This window comes from Rhinoraja longicauda, chromosome 18 (assembly GCF_053455715.1).
Source record: "Rhinoraja longicauda isolate Sanriku21f chromosome 18, sRhiLon1.1, whole genome shotgun sequence".
In the NCBI taxonomy this organism is placed as follows: Eukaryota; Metazoa; Chordata; class Chondrichthyes; order Rajiformes; family Arhynchobatidae; genus Rhinoraja; species Rhinoraja longicauda.
The window spans coordinates 40,943,188-40,949,187 of NC_135970.1; positions in this window are offsets into that span (position 1 = coordinate 40,943,188).

Here is a 6,000-nt window from a genome sequence, read left to right on the forward strand (position 1 = left end):
CGTTACAATGCGCCCCGCTTTAATCCCACATTGCAAACTGTGTGCGCGTTAGACGTGTCAACAACAGGCTCCACATACACACACACACACACACACACACACACACACACACACACGTGTATCCCCGATGCGCTTCAATCCCCACGTACAGTCAGTAGCTCCACATCAGCTCAGCCACCACACTTTTGCTGGAGACCTTCGTCCACGTCTTCAAACTTTGTGAATGCGGCTCACTGCACGTCAGCCTGCCTCAGATTGATCCCTGGGATGGCAGGACTTTCATATGAAGAAAGACTGGATAGACTCTGCTTGTACTCGCTGGAATTTAGAAGATTGAGGGGGGGGGGGGGGGGGGGATCTTATAGAAACTTACAAAATTCTTAAGGGGTTGGACAGGCTAGATGCAGGAAGATTGTTCCCCAATGTTGGGGAAGTCCAGAACATGGGGTCACAGTTTAAGGATAAGGGGGAAGTCTTTTAGGACCGAGATGGGAAAGTTTTTTTTTCACACAGAGAGTGGTGAATCTGTGGAATTCTCTGCCACAGAAGGTAGTTGAGGCCAGTTCATTGGCTATATTTAAGAGGGAGTTAGATGTGGCCCTTGTGACTAAAGGGATCAGGGGGTATGGAGAGAAGGCAGGTACGGGATACTGAGTTGGATGATCAGCCATGATAATATTGAATGGCAGTGCAGGCTCGAAGGGTCGAATGGCCTACTCCTGCACCTATTTTCTATGTCTATGTTTCTATGTTCACGGCACTGGGACATCATGGTGCAATGGTGCCTCCGACTCCTCTGTGCAGTACTAATCGCCCAGCTCCAGCAAGCATGTCAATAAGTTGCCAGAATAGGTTTAGTGTTTGGTTTCTTATTCTCACGTCGACCGAGGTACAGTGAAAAGCTTTTTTGTTGCGTGCCATGCAATCAGCCGATGTTTAGTTTAGTTTAGAGGTACATGGTTAGGGTTATGGTTTGGGTCAGCCCGAACCCTAATGCAAGCCCTAGTTCAGCCCACCGAGTCCACGCCGGCCAGCGATCGCCACACACTAACGCACTGACATCTGTGGAATTCTCTGCCTCAGAAGGCAGTGGAGGCTAATTCTCTGAATGCATTCAAGAGTGAGCTAGATAGAGCTCTTAAGGATAGCGGAGTCAGGGGGTATGGGGAGAAGGCAGGAACGGGGTACTGATTGAGAATGATCAGCCATGATCACATTGAATGGCGGTGCTGGCTCGAAGGGCCGAATGGCCTCCTCCTGCACCTATGGTCTATTGTCTATGATCAGCATGGATAAAATAAATGGCAGCAGTCACTTTCCCTGGATTCTAAAACCAGAGGGCATAGGTTTAGGGTCGGAGGGGAGAGATCTAAGAAAGACCTCAGGGGCAACATTTTCACTCGGGGTGTTCCACAGCAGGATTGAGCTATCAGAAAGAGCCATGGAAGTGGACCCAGTTATAACTTTTAAAACATTCGGACAGAGATGTGGATCGGAAGGGTTGAGAGAGCTGTGGACCAATACAGGCAAATGAGGCTCGCCCCTCATGACAACGTGGTCGGCATGGACAAGGGGCAGCAGAGTGGAACAGTGGTAGAGTTGCTGCCTTACAGTGCCCGAGACCCTTCATGAAAACTTGGAAAGAGAAACAAAAGTAAATTATTGTTCTCTCTCTCCCATTTCTGTTGACGTGTGTCGGACCTCAACATGGATTCTCCATCCATCAGTGGCACGGTGAGGCAGAGAGAGGTGGAGTTGAGGAGTGTAAGAAAATAACTACAGATTGCCACTAAAAGGACACCTCAGCCCAGAGACCCGGCTTCGATCCCAAACACGGGCTCTAGACTGTAGGGAGTTTGTAAGTTCTCCCCGTGACCTGTGTGGGTTTTCTCCGGGATTTCCGGTTTCCTCACACTCTCCAAAAACGTACAGGTTTCTAGGTAAATTGGCGTGATAGACAATAGACAATAGACAATAGGTGCAGGAGTAGGCCATTCAGCCCTTCGAGCCAGCACCGCCATTCAATGCGATCATGGCTGATCACTCTCAATCAGTACCCCGTTCCTGCCTTCTCCCCATACCCCCTCACTCCGCTATCCTTAAGAGCTCTATCCAGCTCTCTCTTGAAAGCATCCAACGAACTGGCCTCCACTGCCTTCTGAGGCAGAGAATTCCACACCTTCACCACCCTCTGACTGAAAAAGTTCTTCCTCATCTCCGTTCTAAATGGCCTACCCCTTATTCTTAAACTCTGGCCCCTTGTTCTGGACTCCCCCAACATTGGGAACATGTTATCTGCCTCTAATGTGTCCAATCCCCTAATTATCTTATATGTTTCAATAAGATCCCCCCTCATCCTTCTAAATTCCAATGTATACAAGCCCAATCGCTCCAGCCTTTCAACATACGACAGCCCCGCCATTCCGGGAATTAACCTTGTGAACCTATGCTGCACGCCCTCCATAGCAAGAATATCCTTCCTCAAATTTGGAGACCAAAACTGCACACAGTACTCCAGGTGCGGTCTCACCAGGGCCCGGTACAACTGTAGAAGGACCTCTTTGCTCCTATACTCAACTCCTCTTGTTACGAAGGCCAACATTCCATTGGCTTTCTTCACTGCCTGCTGTACCTGCATGCTTCCTTTCATTGACTGATGCACTAGGACACCCAGATCTCGTTGAATTCCCCCTCCTCCTAACTTGACACCATTCAGATTGTAAATTCACCCTAGTGTGTGTAGGATAGTGTTAATGCATGGCGATCGCTGGTCGGCGCCGACTTAGACAATAGACAATAGGCAATCGGTGCAGGAGTAGGCCATTCGGCCCTTTGAGCCAGCACCACCTTGGTGGGCCGAAGGGTCTGTTTCCGCTATGTCCTCTAGTCATTGACAGCTTCTCTGGAGGAAAAGGATGGGTTATGTTTCAGGTCTTCAGACTCTGAAGAGGGGGTTCTGACCCAAAACGTCACCCATTATCTAGATGTGTTTTAAGAAGGGCTTTGCCAAGGTCCTCTATGGAAGGCTGGTCCGCGTGGTTTAAATCACATAGATCCAGGGTGAACTAGCCAATTGGATAGTCAATTTCTTCCCACAGACCATCAGGACTGTTAACTTTTATAACTCCAGGGACTAAATTTTGTCTTCTCTATATTAACTTTATTAACTTTATTTATATGCTGTAACTGTACTTATTTTTTGTGCACAATCCGCAGGCATTGCCACTTTCGTTTCACTGCACATCGTGTATGTGTATGTGACAAATAAACTTGACTTGACTTGGATACAAAATTGGCTTGTTGGTAGGAGTCGGAAGATGTAAGTGAAGGTTTTTTTTTCAGATTGGAGAGCTTTGACCAGCAGTGTGCTGCAGGGATCAATGCTGGGTCCACTGTTGTTCCTCATCTATATCAATGTCTTGATGAGGATATAGTTAGTGGCATGGTTAGTACATTTGTGGATGACACCAACATTGGTATTCAGTGGATAGTGAAGAAGGTTATCTAAGATTACAGCTGGATCTAGATCAGCTGTGAAAGTGGGCCAAGGAAAGGCAGATGGAGTTTAACTTGGACAAGTGCAAAGTGTTGCAATTGAGAGTTGCAAGTTAAACCAGTGCAGGACCTTCACAGTAAATGGTAAGCAGGCATTGTAGAGCAAAGGAACGTGGGGACATAGAAGGCACAGGTAACTCGGATAATGAAGAAGGTGTTCAGCATGCTGGCATTGTGTACAAGAGTTGAAACATCATGCTGCAAGTTAAAGCTGTGCAGGAATGAACTGCAGATGCTGAAGATAGTGACAAAGTGCAGGAGTAACTCAGCGGGCCAGGCAGCATCTCTGAAGAAAAAGGATGAGCAACCTTTTGGGTCATATCACAACCCTTTTTCAGGCTGCAACTGTAAAGATGTTGGTGAGATCATATTTGGAGCATTGTATGAGTTTTAGTCACCGAGCTATAGAAAGGATGTCATTAAGCTGGAAAAGATGCAGAAAAGATTCGCAAAGATGTGACCAAAACTGCTGGGCTTGTGTGAAAAGGAGAGACTGAGAGGTATAAGGAGAGACTGATGGATCCCCCCCCCCCCCCCCCCCCCCCCGGTCCTTTTAGTGGCAATCATGAGGGATGTAGATAAAGACAATGGTCACAGTCTTTATCCGAGGGTAGGGGAATCTAAAACTCCAGAACATAGATTTAAGGTAAAAGGGGAAAGATACAAAGGGCCTTTTTCACGGTTGAAGGTGAAGAGTATGTGGAACGTGCTGCCCGTGAAGGTGGTAGAGAGGTGACATGCTGGGAAAATTGGGTTAACTATTTAACGCCTCTTAGGCCAGACTTTAATTTTACAAATTTTTGATTATATGCTAAAGAAAGGATCACTCCCTAAGTGTTTATAGTTTTTATTGTGTTTCTGTTTCTATATATTTGCTTTGTACAAATTACAAAAAGAGGCAATTCAAGACAAACATAAGTGGATGATGTATACATATAGCATTATACCTGAAACCCATTTAATGGAAATGCGTTTGCTGTGAAATGCCAATAAAAGAGTACATTATAAAAGAACGTGGTAGAGAGGTGGGTACAATTACAGGGGTTGAAAGACTTTTGGACATGGGTAGAAAAGGTTCAGAGGGGTATGGGCCAAAGAGAGGCAGATGGGACAAGCCCAGGTAGGCATCGTGGAGGAATTGGGTCAAGGGGCCAAGTGTTCCGGGTGGAAGGAAATGAGAGGGCAGTGAGAGGGGAGTGATGGGAAACGAGTGAGGGCAATGAAGGGGAAGTGAGTGGGAGGGGTGAGAGGAGTGAGGGGGGTGAGAGAGGGGGAATTCGAGGTGGTGAGGGGTGTGTGCAGGAGAGAGAGGGGACAGTGGGGATTCAATGAGGGGTGAGAGAGAACAGAGAGTGGGGGACATTGCGTGCAGAGACGAGAGCGATATAATTTATGTCTTAAAACACCTGAAAATGTCACTCTCTGGCAAAAATAAAATGGCTTGGATGTCAGGTTTGTTCTCTCCAGTTATATGGTTCAATAGTTCAATGGTGCTTTATCCGTCACATGCAACTGCACGGTGAAATTCTCTTTGCGTGTATTACACACGTGGGCGCCGCCATTTTTGTTGCCATTATTCAGAGTCCAAAGTCCAGTCGGCCCGCGCACTCGACATACTGGAGCTGCTCCCACAAACTGACGTCCCTCTCCTCTCCTCTCCTCTCCTCGCCCGGCCATCTTTGTGTCCCGTGTCCCGGGCGGTCGCCTCCCGATATCTCTTAGGGCTAACGGAATCAAGGGATTATGGGGAAAAAACAGGAACGGGGCACTGATTTCGGATGATCAGCCGCGATCACATTGAATGGCGGTGCTGGCTCGAAGGGCCGAAGGGCCTCCTCCTGCACCTATTTTCTATGTTTCTACGATTCTCCAGTTCAATGTTGTCCCAAGGCCTATCTGTGCGGCCAAAGGTCTAGGAAAGGTACCACTGCCCTGTCCTCATGTCCCACGCAGGCATGACTGGTCTGCCAAATGATATCCTTCTCTCTTCTTTCTTAACCGTCTGAAGTCGTCACTCGATGGCAGAACAGAATACCTGAATAGATTCTGGCTGCCTGTTCACACACGTCTGTGGTTTGGGGAAGATTAACTCACAGAGGAGATTGTGAGCCTCTGTCTATCCTCCCCACTCTCATCCCGAGCCACAGCTCCGTGTGACATTCTGATCGCTCACATGGGTGAGCAATGACACTTGTACCCGGAGTAATCTTGTGAAAAGCTCTGGCGTCTTGCTGGGCATCTTGGGGGGGGGGGGGGGGGGGGGGCAGTTCTCAGAAGCCACAACAAGTCATTCCTGAGCAGAGCTCTGTCCCGCAGAGATGCCCCACAGCACTGACATTTGTTGCCCTGATTCCCGCCGCCATGTGTCATGTCTCACGGTTCCCGCTGCCCTCTCCACTCCGGTTCTGGGTGATGTCCCCACTGCCCCGCGGTGTCTTGACACAG